The following is a 24,683-nucleotide window of genomic DNA, read 5'->3' on the forward strand; positions in this document are numbered from 1 at the left end:
AATTGCAACAGAACCACAATCTCTCTCGCTCTTCAGTCAGCTTTGTTTTAGAGTTGCTTTACCAGTGTACTTCTATTACACATGCATCTACACGCGTGGGGAGAAGTGCTTGCTAAACTGCATGATTATACTTTTCCCACAAATGTGAAGTAAAGAATAAGAGGGTTATTAAAGTGAATAAATATTGTCTGGTTTCACAGTAACTTTTGTTAGTACAGTTTAAATACTTGTACTGCTAATTTTTATCACTGTCATGTTTTGCCTCATGCTAAGTAATTTAAGCTATAGCTGTATGACCTCAGACTCTGTGTGGTATACTGCAGGGTATGGTCCTGTATCATTATCAGTAGGACTATCTCATTTTGCTTTGCTATTAGACATTCTGATATCAGCGCTGCAGAAATATTAAAGTTTGAATACAACTGTGAATCTTTTTCATTCACTTTTCAAATGAATAGGCTAGCTGTCTTTCTCTCTTTTTTTTTTCCTTTTCCCTTCTTGCTTTATTGTAACCATCTTCCCCTTCCTTGTACAAATTCTTTCCTTGATCTTGTCTCATAGAGTAGCTGTGTTTGGAGGAAAAAAGTCATTTTACACTATTCACTATGAGTGAGAAAACCTCCATTTTCCGGTAGAAGACCAAGTGACAAATTGAAAGCAACAGCCTAACCTGAAGGCAGAGCTAGCATCTCAGAGGTTAGGAAGCAATAACGAGAAACAGCAACAGACTTTTTGAAGATTAGGAAGATAAACACAGTTCATATTTTAAAAGCTGGAAGAAGTAAATGGCTTTTAAGGCAAGCTTTCAAGCATAAAAAGAGAGAATCCTAAACAAAATCCTCAGAGCTTTCCTGACGAATTTACAGTAAATATTATGTCTTACAGAAAATCCTTTTTTTTCAAGGGAGCATTTCAAGAGAAACACTAGTTTATGCTGATGTTAGTAAAACTGTTTACAAAGTGGCTGAGTAGTGGGATCTCTATCAACACAAGCAGGTCAGAAGTCCCAGGGTCCCACCCTCCCACTCAGCTCATACAAAAGGGTTTATTTTGAAAAAGCCGGCTTCAGAACCCCTAGAAAGGAAGGCAAAACAACATATTGTATTTTGATAAGCAGATTTTCTTTCAGTGATGTAATGTTTTGGAGGACTGCCCTCCTTTTTGCAAAGTTTTATCATCAAGTTTGCTGAGGATGGAGCAGACCTTCTGCTTGACTGAACAGCGTGCAATAGTGTATACTGCTGGGGAATTTACTGTGGGTTTCTGGAATAATTCAGTTAAAGTCCTTTTTGCCAGTCTAAAGGTGAATTCAGTTTTCTTCTAACTGGCATTTGAGTTGGATTCCAAGTAAATGTTTATGAGATGTGCAAGCCATTTCTGTTTCTTCCTGTCAGTTGTCTCATTGGGAGAGTTCAGCCAGCCGTCTTTCAGAGGAAAATGATTCCTCCTAAAAAGTGGTGTTGGAACAGTTGATTTCAACAGAATGCAGAGTATGTTAAAATTTGCATTTCAGATTTTAATAAATTTTGAAACATTCTAATAAATTTTATTTTACCATCTTTAAAACCTAATCTAAACACATGGATTATTTAGCCACCCGTTCATGGTTGTTCCATGTTTAGGTGTAAATAAGGAAGCCATCACTAAATTTGCTAAACATTACCTTAAGAGTAGAGATTTTTGCTGGTGCTGAAGTAAATTGTTTTTAAAAGGTTTGGTTTAGAACATAAAATAGTGTTAAATTTTCACATCTCTTTCCAATTAATTTCTCTAGAACTGAAATGTCAATGATGTTCACAAAAATTCAGTTGCCTAACTGCTAAGAAAACTCTCCCAAGTGACTCTTGCTGTCTTCTAAAAGTTAAGGGCAGGCCCTAGTATCACTTTTTTTTTTTTCTGATTTGTTAGTACTGCAGAGCCTGTGCTGGCATAAAGACAGAGAGAGAGGGCGGGGTTTAGCAATTAAAAACAGGTAAAGACATTCAGGCTTAGCAAGAGAAGAGTCTGTATTAATGAGAGAGACTTCAAGGAAAACAGTTTCCAACTAACTTGCTCACTTATTTTCAGGCAGACAAGAAGTGAGATAGAAAGAATCCCCCACAAAAGATCCCCCACTGAATTAAAAAAACATATTACATGGATCAACTGTTCTTAACAAAATCTTGTATGCTCCCATCAAACACACAATGGAGATTACTGATGCAAACAAAATCACTAAATTATTAACTAACTGTTTAATTAAATCTTAAATACAGTAATACTAAATTTATATTTTATAGATCATTTCTTATTATTAAAATAAATAGGGATGCAGAATAAAAAAGTTAGGTTTGTCACTCGTAATAAAAGACATTTGTCTTTTGTTTGTGCTCAGAAGACCACTTGTAAAAATCAAATCATTAATTCCTCACTAGTTTTCCATTAAAAAATACAGTCTCACTGAAATGGAAATGTTTCACAACAATGTCACCCATTCAGGGAAATTTTCAATGAAAATATGTCAAATCATTTCAATTTTCTCATTGCATTTAGATGTCTAAACACTGCATTTCACTAAGCAAAACGTTTTATTTGACTGCAGTTTCTTCTTACTTCACTTGGACTTTAATATTTTGACAGTGTAATGTTTATATTTAATATCATCCATATGATATTATTTTATAAAGCCATATAAATACAAATAAAATCAAACATTATTCCTTATCAAATTTAAATATTTCAACAATGTCTAGGGAAAATAATTTGAAAGTACTGAAAGAAGAAGTTGACATTCTCAATAATAATATTATTTAATTTTTAAGTTATCATTCTATTAGGAATGGCTTTTTATTCTGATTTAGAACATAAAATACGTCTGGAAATTTGGGGCATTTCCACAGAACTCCTCTGGTAGTGATATAGTTTAAAACTATAAGGCAAGTTTTGTGAGTATCTCAGAGATTAGAATTTGCCTTTGCCACTGCAAATTGGTTTTGAGTAGTTTTAGTAGCCATTACAATGAATTTCTCATTAAAATTCTTTCATATGCAGAAGTTTGAATTATTGACTATGCAGGGAGGAATGAGTTGGGAAACAGCATCTTAGAATTATCCTTTGTTTAAAACAGATCTGAAAGATAAACAGAAACACAGCAGCCATCTGTTAGCCAGTCACTATAGCTATGCAAGTACTTGTCAAAAGAATGGAAAGGTGCAGTGAGAAGGCTCCATATAATAAAAAGCAAAACCCCACAAAAACCTGACTTGGATAATATTTGGACATTTTTAACACCAAAGGAAGATGTGTTTAGTCTATGAATCCCATAACTGTGAGAAGTGAAGTATGCAAGTTTGGGTCCATGTCTCCAAAATGCCCATTTCTGCAGACTCTCAGCCACAGTATTCAAAAAGTTTGATAAACATTTTACCAAGCAAGAGCAAGGTACTCTAAAACAGGTCATATGTTTGCTTTGTAAATCATGTAAAATCTCTATGTTTATAGATAAAGACTCCACAGATTGTTAAATAGCATAAATTATGTAAGCAGCTTATCTGCTACACAGGCTTAAAGTCTTACTATAATTGGTTATTACCGCAGGACTGAATGAAGTTTAGGTATCCCAGTGGAAGCCGTCATTGTTGCTACTAGAAAATAATATTCTTTAATCACAGGGTGGGAGCCCATCTGCTTAACACGGGCATTTAATTGTGCCTAAATTTTAAATGTGGGACAAAGCAGTCCTCCTTATGTATGCGAGCAAGTTCCTTATACAGTCAAAAGACAGAGGTACTTACAGAGAGAGATTATATCTCTTAAGATAAGACATCTCGGTTAACTCCAAAGACATCTCTCTGTCCTCCCTTGGGTGCATAAGGAAACAGGGCAGGTGAATTAGAACAACAGCTTCACTAAGCATTGAAACTTTAGGTGCAAGTTAGACACCTTATTGCATCAACCACAATTTCTACCTTGTGGCAACAGAGAATTCAGATTCTGAAGGCTCACAGCCCATGTAAGGGGAAATGAATCTCAGCGCTAACTTTTTAATAATGTCTCAGAAGGTATATATAACCTTTGAATGCTATATGCCACATATAAGCTACAACCATCTCATCATAGTTCTAGCTAAATTATTAATGAACAGACACCAATGTCTTTTCGTTTTGGACACTTGATGGAAGTAAATTAGTTAAAGAGGATAAGACCTGCTGTTAATAAAATACAGCGACAGTCTCCCATTTCAGTTCCTTCTCTGTATTTTCCTTAGAAGAAATGTTGCTGTGATGTCTACCTCAAGCAGAAATAACCACTTAGTGCATAGCCCTAACCAGCAGTGCATAGCCCTTGTTGTTAGGACATGACTGGCAGCAACACAAGTTGGATTTAAGTTTGAAGGAGTCACTGCTAATGAACCTACGAGCTCCCTTACAAACTTAGGACAGATTTAACTCAGTAAGATAACTTTTCCTGCACACAATCATGAATTACTGGCTTAATGAACAAAATTTTGAAGAGGAAAAAAAAACTTTATTAAGGTGGACAAATAACACACACACTTTCATTTTAAATGTAGAACTAAATGACAGGAACTTTACAGCCCTCTTTCTTCCCACTACATGCTTACTGGAGATCTGGCTCTTCTTCCCTGACCCTGGCAGGAACATCTAACCTGCAGTTCAGGCCGATTAGTTCTTCTGGGTGACAAAGCCAAAACTGAGCTGTGGAGAGCCATGGTGGGCTGTGCTTCTGCTAGCTGCCCTCATGCCTCCCATGGCCTTTGTTAGCCACTCCTGACTCCTGCAACCTCCTTCCCGGCATGACACCTGTCTCTGTACACCTGCTGGCTATGCTTTGCTCCACTCCTAATGGCAAGGCACTCATGCTAAGCCCAAGAGCTTCAAATAACTTTTATTATTTCAGGTCTTAGTAGCTGCACTTCTAGCATTTTCCACTTCTTTTTTTTTTCCTGTTTCTTACCTCCCAGAACGCTCCTAAGCAAGCCTTCTGCTCTCACATATCTTAGAGGCTCCTAAACAGTCTTCTGTCCTCCTTTCCAAGATCTAACCTTTCTATGCCTGTACTGAGAGCTATTGGCCTAAGATAGAGTGACTGCTTAACCATGACACGTTTAAAGTCAGCTGGCTGAAACTTCTGCATACAGTTTCAGTGAGAAATTTTCCCTCACTTGGCAGAACTCTCTCCTTTAAGAGAACTAACTATTAAAAAGCAAAACAAGACAGGCAAAGCAAATGTTTTAGGCCTGTCTGTTGGTTCTTTTCATTTACCCTCCCCTTGCTCCCCCAGATACCCACAGGCTATTCTTTTCCTTCTCTACTCTTTATTTTTACTGTAGGCCCTCGTAATATAAACATAAAATAGTAAAGAGTTTCTTCATCCATTGCCGCTGTGAATATGTACATCCATTATCAAATATAAGATTTATGAGAAGAACAAACTCCAGTTATATGAACTCACTCTTACACCTCCCAAGAGCTCAGATCTTTGTTCAAACTTGCAAGTAGAGAATAAAGCTTGACAGCTCCAGCAGTTAAAGTAGAACATGCCAGAGAAGTGGTATGTATGGCACTGGTATTGCAATCAGGAGTTTATGCTTGTGAAACTCTCATAGCTTTCAAGTTTAACTGCAGACATTTAAACTTCTAGAGGATCTTTCACTCTGAAAAGGAAATGTTCACACAAAAGTATTAACAAGTCCTTCTTGCACAGACATTTGGCTTTCTTCTGCAAAGAACAGGAAGACATTCCTCCTCATTCCAGTCCCTGTTCACCAGATCATCCTCAGTCCATCTCCTTTGGCATGGTCGAGCAATGTCTGCCACCATATTTTGATCCACTTCCTTCTAACCTAAGACTGAATAAATTCTGGTGAACAGGGAAAGGGGAAGGAAGGGAAAATTGCCAGCCCTCTGATAATGCTCATTTGCACTTTGAGCTTTCATAATCCTTTATTTCACCAATAAGTCTGAATGCTAGAAATAGCAGTTATTTCAGTTAATAGTTTGGAAATAGCTTTTAGATAATAGTTTGGGTTGATGGAGACATCTGAAAATATTGGGAACGCCCTCATTGATTATTTGGACACACAAAATAAAGCACAACACTCTATTTGTATTATTTTGATACTATCTCAACAGTTGTTGCTTGTGATGCATTTAAACATCCTTCTTCCTTTTTTTATGGACACACTCTGGGAATCCCAACATCCATATCTATTTCTCTTCACCCTTTATCCCTTTTTTTCCCAACACTCCGTCCTCTACTTACTGGATTGCAGTAGCTTCTACCTTCTTTGCTCTATCCAGAAAGGCAATATTTCTGCAAATATTCCTGGGCCTCATCCACTTCCACTGCTTTTGCTTCCCAAGAAGGGAGGCTACAGATTCGTGGCAGCAGGACGTGGAAGGAGTGTGAGACAGGGACATCTTTCCCTGTGATGACCACTAGGAATACAGTGTCTCAGACCAATGCAGTTGCAGGCCCTTCTATTCAATGCTGCATTTTATTTTCTCTAATTTAGTGACTACATCTTGGAAGACAAAGCAGAGGAAACAGAACTCCTACACACGAAAATCCTTGTGAAGACACACTAATCATGAAAGGAAGCTTCTCTCATTTCCCAGGCTTGGTTACAGGACAGACAGTATGGCTAAGTAGACTTGGCAGTGGGTTTTATTCCTCCCTCTGCTGCTAACTTCCTCCATGATTTTGAAAAATGATTGCATGTTAGATGCAGAAAGAGAATTTAGCTATCTGCACCTTCCGTCTAAAACTCTAAGTATGTAAACTCCCTAACTACTAGAGGATTTAGTGAAGTAATCATTTGGGTAGCTATCCACACCAGCTGGCTATTCATGACAAACTCAAATAGCCAAATGTAGGTAACTGATTTATATTTCCAGGTGTATACTTCAGAGTGAGATGAATTTTTCCTAGGACCCATTGACTGTATGAACTAGTGATAATGGGAACTTAATCAGGTAGGCTACTTCTACTTAAATTTAGGCATTTCAATCTCAAATGGAATAACTAGCCCATGGTAGTCATCCACGGAGGGCAACAGCCACTTTCACACAATTGTCCTCGTGTAGTTGTAAATGAGATTATTTGCACCTTGATGTTGCCTTTTCTCCCTATTGACTAGTGAAGAGAGACCTAGATGACTGTCTTATACTACTTTTTCTATAGCTAAAGTTATAATTGAATTAATTACCTTTCGGGTGTCTGGTTTTGCAGCATTCAGAGTTTCTCTGGAATGTTGTTATGTACTAGTGATAGCATGGAGGAAAATGCCTTTTGACACCATCATTTAATACTATCACTTGCCCCTCAATACTGTATACAACCAGATACTGAGGATTTTATTTTTAAGAGAACACTGAGTGATGCAGATGTGTGCTTCTGTAAGGACTTTTTTTCCTTGACTAGCCATTCATGCTTTGTCATTTGTCACTATTCTTGATCACTTCCATGCAGCTGTACATCCATTCTGGAGGGGTACATTTCCATGTCCTCCATACATGTGATTGAGCAGCATCTCAACGATGCCAGCCACGTGTCTATGACTCGTCTCCATTCCTCCTGACACAATGGATCTACCTAAGCTTTGTTTTGTGTTTGTTTTCATTTTTAGCTTGATTTCTGCAATCTGCAGGATCTTCAAACAGAGTAATTCTTTTTTCTTACTTTAATTCAGGTTCTGCCATTTTAATTTGATATTTACTAATTGCATTACTTATCCATTTCAGATACTCCACTAGAGAAAGATGCAAACTTTTACCAGGGGAAATAGTTAGAGAAATGGCTGTTGAGCAACTTTGCAAAAATAAGACATTTTGAGGAAGGATTTTAAGAAAGTGAAAGCTCTTTTGCCAGGGACAGAACAAACTCAGTGCTGGTGAGCACTTGCAAACAAGAAGCAACGAGATGAGGAGCGAAGGATTTTACAGAAAGCTTTGAAGAACAGGGGAAAGCCACAGGTGAATATGTAAAAATAAGAACAGAAACGAAGCCCGAGTGGAAATCCTTTGGCATGTTCTTTATTATAAGGTCAAAGGCAACAGGACCTAACCTACCATGTGTTAGGTTACCCTATTTGAGCAGGAGGTTGGACTAGATGGTCTCCAGAGGTCCCTTCTAACCTCAGCTGTTCTGTGATTACATTAAATCATGGATTTTTTGCTTTGACCATGTTTCATTTATGAACGATACTGTAAAATATGTGTGGGCCCTTAACATACTGAGGTCAGAAATGACCAATGCAGACTATCAGCAAGTAGAAATTGCTGAATTTCTACAAGCTGCAACATGTCTGTGCTTTGTTGCCCAAGTACAAAATTTGGCTCATTATTTTTTTACATGGCTGAAGAGAAAAGGGGAACTTTTTCTTTGCCTGCTGTGTAGAAAAGATAATAATATTTAATTACCAGGGTAATGTATTCATTTAAATTAGAGGCTGTTCTAAGCAGGTAACCTTAGGGGCTTCATTAGCAGCTCTGTTACGGTTCACAAAAAGACATGACTCAGTAACACAGCATTTGGCATTGAGCCAAGCTGAAACTGTAACAGAAGGTATAAAAGGTTTGACATAATGTTAATGTAATTATTTCAGGCTTCGACTTTTTTTTTCTGTCCTAATAAGATGCAGAAAGAAACTAGAAATAACCATTCCTGTAGAATGTTTGTGCTATGAGGCCCTGAGTCATTCCACCTAGCCTCAGGTATTTAACTAAGGTACTCATCTGAGGAGCCTAGCCTAAGGTCCCTTCATGGTTGATGGGAAGAGACAGACATCTCCGGACAGCAATTCAGGCTATCTAAGGATAAAATCATTTTTGGTATCACCTGCAGTAATTCCACGAATTACAGAGGGGGCACGGGGTAACCAGATTTATTATACAAAGTAGAGAGTAGGTAAAATTCTTTAAGAAGAATAGCACAATGATTCTGGAAGGTAGGTAACAGTGGTTTTAAGCTAATTTTTGGTGGTCTTGATATTCTCTTGTTTTGAGAATTGGAAAAGCTCCTCAAGCTGAGACAGATGAATCTCGAGGGCCCATTTACTGGAATCTATTTGACAGTTTAAGATACACTCTCCCTTCTAGTATACCACTTGCTCTGCAGGGGTCTGCCCTAGCAGATGAGTTGAGAGCAAAACTGAATTTCTAGCAGAGACTTATGTATACCGTTTATACACAGTCACATACATAGACATGGACTTAGACCGAGCTTTAGAGTTTTTTGGAGGAGAAAATCTTGAACATTTTATTGCATTCCCTGTCTTGCATTACACAAGGTCTTATTTCATGCAGTCTGGATAGGTCATGTTTAGCTTACAGAACTGGTCAAGCAGACAGTCTCAGATCAGCACTTCCTAAACAGTGTTAATGCTCCAGAATCCAAGCTATCTACAGCTTATCAGCCAACAATTTGAATAGAAAATATGCAGGCCTCAGAGTTCACTGCACTAATGTCCATTCTCAGACCTGCTCTTTTTCCTGAAACATAACTTCCCCTTCACCACCATGACCCGTGCATCTATCTTACAGAGGAGCTGGCAATGGGTCCTTGTAAGATAGCTTTATAGGACTTGTAGTGCTAGCACAGGAGGCACCCTCCTCCCAGTAAATCAAGTGTTGGGAGGCCCACATCATGCCATATCAGGACTTTTTTCACCAATATGCAGAGAATGGATGATGATTTCAGTGTTCATCCACAGAAGTAAGTAAACACCATGTACAGCTGCATTCCAGAGGGAAAGCTCAGAGAAAAGCCAAGGATGAAATTTCTCATGCCTCAAGGCTATATACAGTGTTAGTTAATAAGTATTTGCAGTATGTTCAATCTGAAGGAGAAATCCTCAATTTTACTGGAAGATTGTGAAGATACAGTGGAAAGTTTTGCAGGAGGTAACTGCTGTAAGAACTGTGACAGCTTGCAAGACTCTGCTTATGTTGAGCCTTTTCTTCATCATTATTTCCAAAGCTGGGAACCTGCTGTGTGCTTATTCAAAATCAAAGTAAAAATCTTGAAATAAAAGGAAGAAGCTCTTAAACATACTAAAAAATCTTTTCTTTCATTGCATGTGGCCCTCAATAAAAATATGTTAGCGAAATGACATCAAAGGTAAGTAGCATAATCACACTTAGAAGGAGAGAGGTCATCACTGTTTCCATTAGTCAGTTAAGTTTAGGTCTTCCTAACCTGGCTGTGAAAATGGCTCTTTGTTCTGTACTGAGCCTTGGCAAAAGTGGTCTGGGAGTAGGAGTACTTTTTATTTTCAGTAACAGATCTTTCCACCCAGTGCCACAGGGGTCTTTACTGGGAACTACCCTGTTTAATATCTTGATCAGTAACCCGAAGGAGGTGAAGGAGTATACTCTCATTGAGTTCACATATGACACAAAATTAAAGGTGATATGCTCACAGACTGGGCTGCCATTCAGAGAGATACAGTCTGAAGGAGTGGGCCTGACAGGAGTCTTATGAAGTTCAGCAAGGGCAAATACAAAGTCCTTCACCTGGAGAGGAAGAGCACCCTGCAGTGGCACAGGCTGAGGACTGCCTGGCTGGGGAGCAGCTCCAAGGCAAAAGAGCTGGAGGTGTTGGGACCTCCAGTTGCACATGACCACCCTGACATCTGCTGGGAAGTAGACGAAAACAGTCGAGGAGGTTCCTGCAGAGCATTGACGATAACTTCTTGACACAGGTGTTGGAGATGCCAACAAGGAGAGATGCAGTGCTAGACCTTGAACTAACAAACAAAGAAGGTCTAGTTGGAGAGGTGAAGGTTGGGGGCAGCGTTGGCTGCAGTGACCATGAGATGGTGGAGTTCAGGATCCTGTGAGGAGGAAGCAGGGCAGTAAGTAAGATCGCAACCCTGGACTTCAGGAGAGCAAACTTTGGCCTCTTCAGGGACCTACTTGGAGGAATCCCATGGCGTAGGGCCCTAGAAGGAAGAGGGGTCCAAGAAAGCTGGTTAATATTCAAGCATCACTTCCTCCAGGCTCAAGATCGGTCCATCCCTCTGAGGAAGAAGTCCAGCAAAGCGGGCAGGAGATCTGCATGGATGAGCAAAGAACTTCTGGCAGAACTCCAACAGAACAAGGAAGTACACAGAATGTGGAAAAGGGCTACTTGGGAGGAATACAGGGACGTTGTCAGAGTGTGCAGGGATGCGACAAGGAAGGCTAAGGGCCCATTTGGAATTAAATCTGGCAAGGGATGTCAAGGACAACAAGAAGGGCTTCTTCAAATGCATCAACAGCAAAAGGAAGACTAGGGAAAATGTGGGCCCGCTGCTGAATGGGGCGGGTGCCCTGGTGACGAAGGATACAGAGAAGGCAGAGTTGCTGAATGCCTTCTTTGCTTCAGTCTTCACTGGTAAGGCCAGTCCTGAGGAATTCCAGACCTTGGAGACAAGAGAGGAAGTCTGGAGAAAGGAAGACTCTCCCTTGGTTGAGGAGGATGGGGTTAGAGATCATTTGTCAAAACATGACATCCACAAATCCGTGGGCCCTGATGGGATGCACCCAGGAGTGCTGAGGGAGCTGGCGGATGTTATCGCTAGGCCACTCTCCATCATCTTGGAAAGGTCCTGGAGATCAGGAGAGGTGCCTGAGGACTGGAAGAAAGCCAATGTCACCCCAGTCTTCTAAAAGGGCAAGAAGGAGGAGCCAGGGAACTACAGGCCTGTCAGCCTCACTGCCATCCCTGGAAAGCTGATGGAACAGCTCCTCCTGGAGGTCATCACGAAGCATGTGGAGGACAAGAAGGGGATCAGGAGTAGTCAGCACGGATTCACCAAAGGGAAATCATGCTTGAGCAGTCGGAGAGCCTTCTGTGACGGAATGACTGGCTGGGTAGAGGAGGGGAGAGCAGTGGATGTTGTTGACCTAGACTTCAGCAAGGCTTTTGACGCTGTCTCCCACCACATCCTCCTAGGTAAGCTCAGGAAGTGTGGGCTAGATGAGTGGACAGTGAGGTGGATTGAGAAGTGGCTGGGAGGACTGGCTAACACACCAGGGAGCTGTGCTGCCATTCAGAGGAACCCAGACAGGCTGAAGAGTTGAGCAGAGAGGAACCTCCTGCAGTTCAACAAATTGTGCATTAGGCAGAGTGTTGCCAGCAGGTGGAGGGAGGTGATCCTCCCCCTCTCCTCAGCCCTGGGGAGGCCTCCCCTGGAGTGCTGTGTCCAGTTCTGGCCTCCCCAGTGCAAGAGAGACATGGCCCTACTGGAGAGAGTCCAGCGGAGGGCTACAAAGATGATTAGAGGGCTGGAGCATCTCTCCTGTGAGGAAAAGCTGTGAGAGCTGGGCCTGTTGAGCCTGGAGAAGAGAAGATTGAGAGGCGATCTCATCAACATGTACAAGTATCTGAAGGGGGAGTGTCAAGAGGATGAGGCCAGCCTCTTCTCTGTGGTGCCCAGCAACAGGACAAGAGGCAACGGGCAGAAACTGAACCACAGGCAGTTCCATCTGAACCTGAGGAAAAGCTTCCTGACTGTGAGGGTGACAGGGCACTGGACCAGATTGTCCCGAGAGGTAGTGGAGTCTCCTTCGCTGGAGATATTCAAAACCTGTCTGGATGTGATCCTGGGCAATATGCTCTAGAGGAGCCTGTTTGAGCAGGGGGGTTAGACTAGATGATCTCCAGAGGTCCCTTCCAACCTAAACCATTCTGTGATTCTGTGATACTGTGATGACCAGGCAAAAAAGAAGAGTAACCTGGGCTGAAGCACACCCAGCAGATCAAAGTAAATAATCACCTCCCTCTGGTCAGTACTTGTTAGACCACATCTAAATACTGTGTCCATTTTGGGGCCCTCCAGTATAGCAAAGACATCAATAGATTGATGGGAGTTCAGGGGAGGGCCACGGAGTTGGTTGGGGGCTGGAGCTCTTACCCTGTAAGGAGAGGCTGAGGGAGTTGGGCTTATTCAGCATAGAGAAGAGACAGCTTTGGGCGGACCTAAGAGCAGCCCTGCAGCACCTAGGGGAAGTCACTGAAGAGATGGAGCCACGCTCTTCACAATGGTGCATGGTGGGAGGATGAGACGTGCCAGTCATGAGTTGCAAGAACAAAAGTTCAGGCTGAATGCAAAAAAACCTTTTTCCCCATGAGAACAGACCAACAGCGGAACAGGTTGCCCAGAGAGCTTGTGCCACCTCCGTCCTTGGAGGCTTTCAGGACCCAACTGGATAAAGCCCTGAGCAAGCCAATCTGATCTCGTAGGTGACCTTTCTTTGAGCAGGAGGTTGTACAAGAGACCTCCTGAGGTCACTTCCAACCTGAATTATCCTATGACCCTATGAGAGGAACTGAAGTTTCATATGCATTGTACCCAGCGTGCTTGGAAGTATCTGTGAATTTGTCACCAAGTGGTACAGAGGATCTCAGATATTTGCCTCTCCTTTAGTCTTATTAAGAAATTTGGCCATGTTAGTCTTTCCTGTACTTGTTTGCCAGTGTATGTTCTGGCATTCCAGCTGAAAGCATAAAGAGAGGAACATTTTTACATCTTCTTAATTCTTATCACCTTTTAAAGGTGAGAAATAATATTGTTGTTATTAATATTGCGCTAGGACTCCAGGAATATTACCTTAGTATTTAGCTCGGTGTGTTTGAAATATACCAAATGATGTGAATTTTCAAATGATTAAGCAATGCAAAGGGTAGATCAGTATAAAATTATTTATTACATCAGAAGAAAGAATATGAAACATTTCAGATTTTTTTTGATGGGCTGAAACACAAATATTTAGAAACAGAGGTAATAATAGTGACAATAACTGATAATGAATAGAATGGACCATTTAGAAAATGCAAATTATTCTTCATCTTCCAACATGTTACTAATTATCATACTATCACCTCAAAACAGTTAGGCGAAGTGATTATCCTGTAATTTTCAAGTGGAAAATTAAGGCAAAGAAGTTGCTTCCTTTCTGCCAGCCTTCCTTCACAAATGCAACTCCTACAAATTGGCTATAGTCCTAACACAGTAATTCTACCAAAATCGATAGAATTATTACTCTTCCAGCCTCGAGTCCTGTGGCTTGTATCTTCACTAAATTTCCCTGGAAAAGCTGGATTTTGTAACAGGTCCAGCATATTCAGTGATTCAGAAAAAGAAAAATGTTTCCCCCAAACAGCAATGAGATATATGTGTCATTAGGTCTTCTTTTCAAAACAGCAGGTGAGTTTTTGCCATAATAAGCATTCATAGTTTGAGAATTGAGGGTTCTGTGCCAGTTCGATGCATGATGAGGTTTTTAAAAAACCCTAACATTAGATTATCATTGAAGTTCTAAAATGAAGCACTAAAGGAGCTTGCAGTTAAAAGTTACGGTTATGCTGTCTCTCTTTCCCTTTGCATTTACGGTATAATTTAGTTCACGTTACAGTTTAGTTACCCAAGTACGGATTGTTTTGGCTGCCATCCTTTCTGTCTTTCACTGAAGTGTTTGGAGGCTGAATAAATCAGTTTTGTGGTGACAATGAAGACTGGAATCAAAAGCACTGCAGCCTCTTTCCGAGTTAAACCTGACTGGTTAAGAGTAGGCAGCAATAAGGAATAAGAGGAGCAGAGATCGCACCATCATTACCTCACCAAAGCAATATTTAGAGAGTAAATTTAAAAAGATTGTTTGGTAAAGAAGAGATCTGATTTCCTTATTTACAGCATTTGATGGAATTAGCACTAGGTCTTAACAGGCCTTTGTTCAGCTGCGGGCTGAATTCTGTGGAGAAAGATAGACACTGAGCAATCGTCTAAGTCAGGAGGCATCATCCAGCCTGCCCGTGGGTCAAGGCAGGAGTCCTCCCACTGGCTTAACTGGTTACAGCCTGTATGTTCTGCTCAAGTGCAGGGGATGGGAGAGTACATGCACAAACCAAATGTAAATTGCGCTTCATATCGCAACTTCAGTGTTTTTGCCGGTTTGCTTGGGATATTTTATCAGTCTACTTCTATTCCCTTATCTTTTACTATACAATAAGTTCCTTGATTATAATAACTGCCTTAGTTTGGAATAAATTTCCATTTAGAGAACCATGATTTCATGCATTTGATCAGGATACATCTGCTCTAAGACAAAAGGCGAGTGCAAAGGAAATGAAAGCAAATATTCCTTCAGAGTACCAGTGACCTATATTTCACAAAGGTTAAATATCAGCTCTTTCTTAGAAGCATACCCTTTCTGACTTGCTGGAGCAGAAGCTGGGACATTCATGCAGGCAGTGACAACAGCCTGTGGTGTACATTTCTCTGCTGGTGAACAATCTGTTGTGATTTCTCAAGGAAGAATGTGTCCTCAAATCCTCAGGGACCAAAATGCAGCATTTGCTTATGCCATTCCATATACACAACATGCCTCTTCCACATCTATGGCTTTTTGCAAATGGTCCATTTCTACTGTATTTTTTAATAAAATACATTTCTCTGCCTGGAACTATAATCTGATATGTTCTTTTTGATTTCCATAAGAAATGTGTGTGGAAGCTCGGCAAGCGAAAGTATCTGTGCCTTCTGAGTTTCTAGGGATCTGCAATCAATTGTAGAAAAGCTAGTCTAGCGTAGAAACACATCACATAAGTGAGTAAAACCTTGTACAAGGAACTGGTCTTTGAGACTTTGTACTGCTAAATAAAAGCAGCTGAAGGCCCATACCCTGGCCCTGAGACCAAGTGACACTAAGGGATTCAAACCGAAACTGGTTGGGGAGAGTTACGGATTTGTGGAGACAGCTGGAGAAGTCAAAACTGGAGACAGGGAATAGCAAATAGGTGGTTTGGATGACTGCGGCCCAGTGCTCAAACTCAGTCACCATTTCATTTCTCAGTGTAGACGTAGCCTGAGCATCCCTAAAAATGAAACTTATGCAAAAGTTCAAGTAAAGCAGACTTTTTATTAGTTCCTTCATTATTTCGGATCTTGCCCCATGAAAGAAACCAGCAGTGTTCAGATGCCTATCAGTGCTGAGAACACTGAAAGTAGCTCCAATGTTTCACTGTTGGCACTAATTCCTACTGTTTAACAACAAATAGCAGAGCTTCGCAAGGGAAAAGAACTACACAAGGACTACTGTTTTTCCTCCAGGTGGGCAGATACCTGGTACACATAATTTTATTACCAGCTATAGTAGATATCTTCCCATTATAGGAAAGCAGAAAAGGGAAGACAGTATATCTTAGTCTGTTCACAGGAGAAGGACGTTCTCTAGAACCACAATCTGTCCCAAGTGTAAAAAGCTTTCGGAGAGCAGGGCTTTTGACTGAGCAATTATACTCCCTGCAATCCTTGCAAAGATTCGTATTCTATATGTAAATCGCAGAAGCTGCACACGTGGCAGCTGTCAGCTGGCCATCCAAGAAGAGTTCCTCTGAACTCACATAAGGCAAAACTGGGAAGAAAGGTGAATTGCACAGATAATAAACTAATTGAAAAACATAGTCTCGGAAGGCCAGAAGGAATGTTTCATGAAGGTGACACTTGTAATAGTGGTAGATATTATTTATACATCTGCTATAGAATCACCATGAAACATATATTTATCCTGCAAATGATCTCAAAATAATGCTCCCTGAATGTCATTGCCAAAGACCTACCATTTCCGCTTAGTCTTTATTCAGTAACTAGGTGATGATGAATTCCATTTCTCAACATTTAACATTCTCAGATAAGCACACGGCCAAGTTAAAGAAGAGGAACAAGTAAAAGATGAAATGTATCTAAAGAAAAGCAGCTTGAGTGACTATATGCAGTCTGTTCATGGGTATTAATGAAAATACAAAGCCAGACCTCCCTACAACATATTAATAGATAACTTTCAAGAGAAAGTATGCAGTTTATTGCTTTATTTAATTAAAATACCTTTGTAATCAGTCTGTGTTTTTATTTTTCCCTGATGCTTAAATTCTGTATTCAGTCAGCCTTCCAATAAGCATTATACTTTCCAAAAGCTGAATTCACACTGATTTTGGGAAACTTTGGCATCTTCAGTTCCACACAAGCTTGACATAATAAACAGCCAGCTTAAAAAAAAAAAAAAGTGGGTAGCCTTGCAGTTCAACATGACTCATTTTCTGGATCTTTTATCACTTGGCTAGAACTGCATAAGCTTGAAGTCAATAATAGGACCTGTGCTTGTATCCATTTTTCACATCAGGATGCAAAATGGTACCTCATGAGCTGAGCTAACAGAGTGAAACCTAAATTTGCATCATGATGGTGGAGGGTGATTACTATTATTTTTACAGGAAAAAAAGAACACTACGGATGAGCCTGCCCTGCAGATGCTCCATTTCCCACAAAACGGTCTGGTTAGCTTCCATCACCTATCTCTTCGACATTCTTTTGCATTTACCCATACAGCTGCTTTCTGTGCTTCAGTTACTTTCAAAATATTTGCAACCCCCGTCATGAACTTTGAAAAGTTTGTTGACTGATTTGTAGTTTTTCCTTCTGGCAATATGGCAGCTATGAAAAGCTGACAAAATGGTACAACAAGCTGGATATGAGGGTACTCCTTGATTCCGTCATAGAGTTGAACTGTAATTAGCTCGGATCCTAACTGCTTCTGGCTGACTAGTTAATGCTTAGAAGCTTTTCTAATATAGGACATAAAACAGCTTGGATGTAGGAAACTTGTTAATGGCAATTGCTGATTGGTTCAGAGTTTCTTTCTTTTAACAGCCCCTGGCTGAGAGGAAGTTATTTTTTATTCAGGTGGCTATTTGTTCCAATACCAGTTTGAGGGGATAGCGTGATTTACATGAACTATATGCTATGAACAGTATATATTGTTTTTACTTATTTTAATATATAAAGCCAGATAGAATATGTGTTACTTTCAGTCTATGAAAAGGAACATGCGCTCTTGATATCATAAACATTCTATTTTTTATTGAAAATAAGAAATAAGGTCAATTTTCTTATTTGTTAGTTTATTTTGTAGAAACTATTAGTGCAGCAGATTTTTGTTGTCAGAGGTATATGAAGACCTCCTCAGGAATAATAGGATTGAAGTAATAGAAAACTAAGCAAATATTTTGACTATTACATTTTTTCCCCCCTACACATGATGCACAGATTATTACAGTACAAATATTTGAAATAGCTGAAGTAGTTTTATTTATTTGGCAATAATATTTCTCAATGGTATGAGGTAGACAGGCTCTGCCTCTGTTCAAAGGGAATAATCAATTGTGAAAGAGATCTAAGTAGCAACTAGCATTCCCAGGAAAATGATTCAACCATAAATAATTATGTTCAAACCCATTAATTCAATTACCCTGATGCTTACTAAGATTTGTTTTTCCGCAAAAGATGCTGCGTAGCTTAATGCAATAGTCTATACAGGATCATATGAAAATGTTTGGTTGGAAGATACGTGTCAAGATCATGTGGTCCAACTTCCTGCTCAAAACAGGGATCACACCAAAGTTAAATTAGGTTGCTCAGGAACTTGTCCAGTCAAGTTTTGAATATTTCCAAAGATGGAGAGTCTGCATCTCTCTGGGTAGCCTGTGTCGGTGCTTAACCACCGTCATCAGGAAGAATATTTTCTATATATCAAACCAGAACTTCCCTTGCTGCAGCTTGCAACCATCCTACTCTTCTCTATGTGCACTGCTGAGAAAAGCATTCTTCTGCCTGTAGCTTCCTTTTCATTAGTGGAAGACAGCATTAAGACTCCCCCTGTTATTCTTCTCTTTTTCAGGCTGAGCACAGTCAGCATCTTTTTTTCTCTTTGCATATCATGTGATCCAGCTGCATTACCCCTTGGAAGTGCCCTGTTGGACTCGCTCCAGTTTTGCCAATGTCTCTGTTGTAGTAGGGGGGACCCAAAACTGGACATAATACTCCAGATGTGGTTTTGTAAGTGCCAGACAGAGGGCAAAAATCACTTTTCTTGACCTATTGACTACACCTGTACTAACACAGCCCAGTATGTGCTCCATGGGCCCACTCATGTTGATTTATTGCTCACCAGTGCCACCAGGTCTTCTCTGCAAAGCCACTCCCCAGAGAGTCAGCCCCAGCCTGTACCATTGTGAAGAGTTATTCTGTCTCATGTGCAGGACTTTACATATAAATATCAGTCTCATTTCCTAATTTGCAATGTAGAGAAATACACTAGCTAGATGTGACAAAACAACGATCCAATATAACTGATAGAAGAAAATTAATATTATATTATCTCTGTAGATACCTCTTTAATTGTTTTACTCTACAAAAATATATTGAATTGTGGTAAGTCTAATACTTGCACAGAATTGAAACTAGATATACTTTATCAACATCCCAGTTTTGAAGTTTTGAGCTATTTACACACTCATCCCCAAACTGATTCACTTTACCACAGGGAAGTTTATCAAAGCTATTCAACTGGTTCCTAAGAGCTACATTCTATTTTCAGTGACCATTGCCTTTTCTAAGCAAGTAATCAGAATCGCTGCAATTATATAGATAAATCTTGAGTTATTTAATAGATATTTAATAACTTTCTGTGTGTTGATTCATTTTCCTGAGCAGTAGCAATGAATCAAATGAAGACCCTATGCTTGTGCTGATATGGCAAAAAGGAAATTTAAAATATTCAAATTAAAAACTGCAATCTCTTTGTATAATAATGTTAATTAATTCTTTGAAGGAAGCATGTTAGAGTCTTCACTCTTAAATTTTCCCTTCCTTTATTTTCTTCCTCATACTCTATGTTAAGCAATAGGATGATTATAATAAACCTTTGTTAGCATTGTTTTCTAATGTTGGTGCCAACAGTGCGAACTCTAGATTTTATGATGAAAGCATCTATGTTGTGAACTTGTTTTGCTATAGGGAGCTGATCTAAATCTGATTGTCCTGACAATATATGAGCTGGTTTGTTCTAGTGCTCTGATCTCCATTGAGCTAGGTAGTTCCCTTACAGACGGAGCCACAGGAAAAACAGAAGGAAGATGCCCTGGTGGTCTGCTTCCCAGTAAGAGCATAATCATGATGCTAGTCTGCTCCAGATGGCACTAGACTTGAACATGAGAAGACTCACAATAATTGGTACAGGGATTGGGGCTTCTGGCCCCAGAGGCAGAAAGCAGAGAGTATAAATGTATTCAAAGGAGTCCAGAACACGGTCACTAGCTTTTATAAAGGAAAATGTAATGCTGATCCAGTCAACCAAGTTAAAGCACTTAAACTGCAATTAAATGTTATTTGCCTTAAATTAGCTAGTCCTAGAGTTAGTGCCTAAGTTCACAAATGTAATCTTTGGGGGAAGATATAGAGAGATAATGTATTAAAGACGTAATGATATCTCTAGAGGGAAAAACAGTCTACCAAAATCAGGAGTCTACTTGATGAGGCTGGACTCGAAACAGTCATTAATGCCAAGCAAATCTACTTTTTCACTACCAGTACATAGAGAATTTTAACATCTAAGTTTGAACTTAAAATAACTAGAAAAGCTTGAGTTTTCATAAAATATCTAGGAAAATATGTAAAATATGAAAAATGAAAATATTCTAGAGAGAGAAAAAGTCAGTGGTCTTAATTCTTGCTGAACTGGAGTACAACCATTGAAAAATGTGTATGACAAAGTAGCAGACCTCAGTGCTAATATTTCATACCAGTTTGGCTGGAACAGCAATATAAAACAACACAGTGGAGAATCTAGTCTGTGCTTTTACAAAAAATATCACTAAGAAACTTTATGATAATCATTTGCTTTTGCCTTCTCCCTCCAAACAGATTTTCCTTAACATTTGCCTATTGGAGAGTATCAGGATAGATCTTTGTGTTGTGCTGTACGGTTATACCCACCACATATAAAGAAGTCAAAAAGGAAACAGTTTTCCTTCAAGACGTTTCCATTTCTAGGTGGTGCATCACATTCTTTTTACGTGTTCTATACACTAAACCACCTACTGAGCTCAGAATGAGAATTTAATCTGAATCTTGGATTTTGTTAGACTACTTTGTAAGTATAAAAATGAACACCCTATTATATATGCTTTTTTTAATATCTTTGTGTAGTTCCTGATACAATGAAATAAGTACTTCAAGGTGTTAGCATGCTAGAAAGAAGGAAATTATTATGACTAATGCAAAATATATTATCTGTAAAAAAAAATCTATAGTTAATAGCATCACATTTTTTCTTCATCATTTCATTGACTATAGGACATGCTACAGTATTACAGAAAATTAGAGATCAGATGTGATCAGCAGTGAAAATGAAATTCAGGATATGTGTATGCTTGATTATAACTCGAATCAGACTCTGCTGTTACTTACACCAGGTTGTTGATACAGTAAGCAATTTCTGATTTTCACCAGTCTCAGGGAAGAACCAATTCCCAGGATCACAAATGAGAGAGTGAATATAGAAAAATATTCAGAAGGGCTGATTCTATGAAGGATCTAAAGATCTGCAACCAGGAATAATTATTACAGCAAAATCCCTCAGATAATTACAAACTGCTGGAAGCTAGTGGAAGCCGTTGTAATGTGAAAATAAAAACATGCTGATTGCTAATTATATGGAGACAATGTCAAAGTCAAATAACATACAACATAATTCTGACGGCACAAAAGATACTTCAGATATCTCAGAATGTAAAATCTCCAATTAAGGAAGAAAAAATATACCACAGTGAAAATATTTTGGCATAGACAATGTAGAACTGGCAAAATAATGTCACAGAGTATTTCTGTTTCTGCTAGTCATAAAATATTTTTTAGGTCCCAGTTCAGCAGAGGACTTCTTACATATATATGTAGCTTTAGCATGTGATCATCCTAGATGGGGTTCCATAGGGATAGCTCATAGTGTTTATATATGGCTAATAGAACTCAGGACAATAAAGAAAAGGCTACGATGAAGAGACAGATTTGTTGCTTCAGGATACTGTTCTCTAGCTTGCTAATAGTGTTATAGATAAAAACAACTGCATGAAACTGGATATCTGGATCTCTCAGAAATGCGGTATATCATCTGCAGACACTGTTTTATGGTTTCTTTTATAGACCCTTGCCTGATCTACTAGAACAGCTTCCATAATGAGAGTTAGGGTGAGAATTATCTCACCCTATCTCTAGTAAATTAAAATAGTCTAAAAGTTAGTTTTCCTCTATGGTTAGAGAATCTAACAAGTGATAAATATGTGCTGCCACACTGTAGCAGCCATAATTTGAGGAAAAGTATGAGAACTGGTTTCTTTAAAATAATCTACTATGAAAAATTTACTCTTTGGTAATTACTCTTTCACAATTTTCTGAACTTATAGAAAAACTTCCTATATTCATAAAGCCATCCTTGTCCTTTACATGTGTCATGTCGTAGCAGCACAGTCAGAGCAAGGCAGCGTCAAGTTTGGATATTAGGAGACAGAAAACAGTTTTTCAAGTCTACTCAGAAATTCTTAGATTACACCTCCTTTATGTATTGACATTCAATGCTTTACCTTTTATCTGCTTAAAGATTAGAACTAAGTGTCTACTCCCCACCCAGTGTGGAGCTCCCCTTCAGACAGAGCTTTCAGCAAGCATTTTCTCCAAACTGTATAAGAGAGTAGCATAAAGAGCATCAGCAACAGAAGTGTTCTTTATAAGCTCAGCACCCCAAGTTACCTATCTATCAATTCTGGTCTACCCAGTTCCAGAGCAACCCAGTACTTGGTGGATGCTAGAAATTCTCCTTTTACATAATTTCCTCCATATTATGGTGAGGAGAGTTCATTCTTTTTTAGCCTTTTTTTTTTTTTTGGCAAGGAATAGGCTACCTACATCTACCACTAGCCTTTTAGCTATCCATCAGAAGAGTTGTTCCTTCATGTGGGTCCGCAAAACTATTATGGCAGCCCCAAGGTGTTGAGGAAGTGGACAGAGGCAAGACTTAAGGAACTCTGTTTTGAGTGAGAGGGGTTATGAAGACATGGAAACAAACATGGATCTGTTTGTTTTTTTGATGCTGGGAAGAAAGAGGAAAATATTTCATCCAGGGACTAGTGCATGAGTCAAATTTGTTCACTAGTCAACCTAGACACTAGTCTGTGTCTACCTAAGTGAAATGAGGTGAAAAATGTTGTAAGGAAGACCCGCATTAAAAAGTTGGCAATAGATAACTTACAAACCATCTGCTCTAACTGAGCACAGCATTTAGGCATTCATATCTTGAAATAAGCATCCTGAAACCTTAAAAATGCATTTTTCCTAATGGAAGAGGACACTGTTACTCTTCATTAAGGTTATTTTCAAGATTCTCACGGTAGGGTTTCTTTTCTTTCACAGCAGTTGGAGTCAGGTTTAGTGTTGGTGTCTGGTAAGCAAATATATCTCTGCTAAGGACACTAGCATTTCATTAAGATACAACACATTTGAATTTGGCTCTAGGTTAAGATTTTCTGACAGGATTCGGACATATATAGAAAGATGCATGCTGACTTTCATTTAATTCCAGACTAAATAACATTTTCTCCGAGTAGGAGTCCCAATCATTTTGGAAACTGTTTCAAAATTTACCTATCACTCGTCCCAAATAAGAACTTGGCCCCTGTGGTTATAAATGTTATCAAAAAGCATCAAATTGAAAACTAAGTGTGTAGGATTAGAACTCAAATCAAATTTTCAGTGCAAATGAACTATTTTGTTATATAGGAAGTCGAACAAGTTCCTGCATGGCTGTATTAAGTCTTCAGCTATTGATTTAATCCAATATATGCATGTGTGTAAAGTGAGAAGGAAAATGTTTCTTTTCCTTCTGTTCTGTAAAGAAAAAACAATACAAGAAGTCTCTCTCTCTTTGATGAGTATATTGCTTCTTTTTTATCTCTCTTATCTCAAATCTAGCACCCTGAGACTCTATGTCCGCTTTGTAAAAGAAAGCATTAGAAAAAATAGGAACCAGTGATCAAAGAAAAAATATGACAAAAAAGCTTGGAATATACCTAAAGTTCTTTGAAAAGCTAGATGCAAAATATGAAATATTTGTTGACTTTTCCTTTTTTAAAATCATTTTTGAGGATCATGTTTTAAAAATGGGAACTAGATCATGGAGAACAGACAGACCATAAAAGATTGTGAAGGACAAAAATATATCCTGACAAAGATTAGTGAAGCAAAACAGCACTGGAAATGTTAGTGCTTAATTCATGTTGTGCAAGCATTATGTAATAGTCTGTAAGAGTTTTGTTTAGTATTAAAATATGTAAACCTGATTTTTAGAGAATTAACAGAGAATATACTGAGGATAGTTCATTTTTGGCTGTGAAACTGAGTTTCACTGTTTGCAGATCTCAGTTATGCTTTGTAACAACATCATGCTTTTCATGTTTATAATGACTTCCACCCGATATTCTGCAAATTCTGCACAAGTGTTGCTGGGTGAATAATGGAAGTATTATTTGCAGATATGTATTTGAATTTGAAAAAAAGGTTTTGAGGTATCTGTATTTTACAGTCCCTTAGCACCTTGTGTGCTTTAATGTTGAGGAAGCCAAGCTTTATTGTGAAAAGTGAATTTCAGGGGCTTCCTGCTATGCTTTTCATAACAAAGGAAGGGAAGGCAGTGTGACTTAGTCCTGCCTCACTGTTATTACCAGTATGAGTGGGTTTGCACAGGCTGTGGATTTTTTTTTATGTCTACCCAAAAGCTACTTATTGTAAGGGCCTGTGACCAACGTAGGATGGA

The 24,683-nt window shown here is 39.1% G+C and overlaps 1 protein-coding gene across 2 annotated transcripts in view; it reads left to right on the plus strand.

Annotated features, from left to right (window-relative positions):
* The window catches only part of TRPC4 (transient receptor potential cation channel subfamily C member 4), a 155,851-nt gene that overhangs the window by 93,131 nt on the left and 38,037 nt on the right, over window positions 1-24,683 (plus strand). The window lies entirely within an intron of this gene.

The sequence above is a fragment of the Struthio camelus genome, chromosome 1 (genome assembly GCF_040807025.1).
Source record: "Struthio camelus isolate bStrCam1 chromosome 1, bStrCam1.hap1, whole genome shotgun sequence".
NCBI classification, from domain to species: Eukaryota; Metazoa; Chordata; class Aves; order Struthioniformes; family Struthionidae; genus Struthio; species Struthio camelus.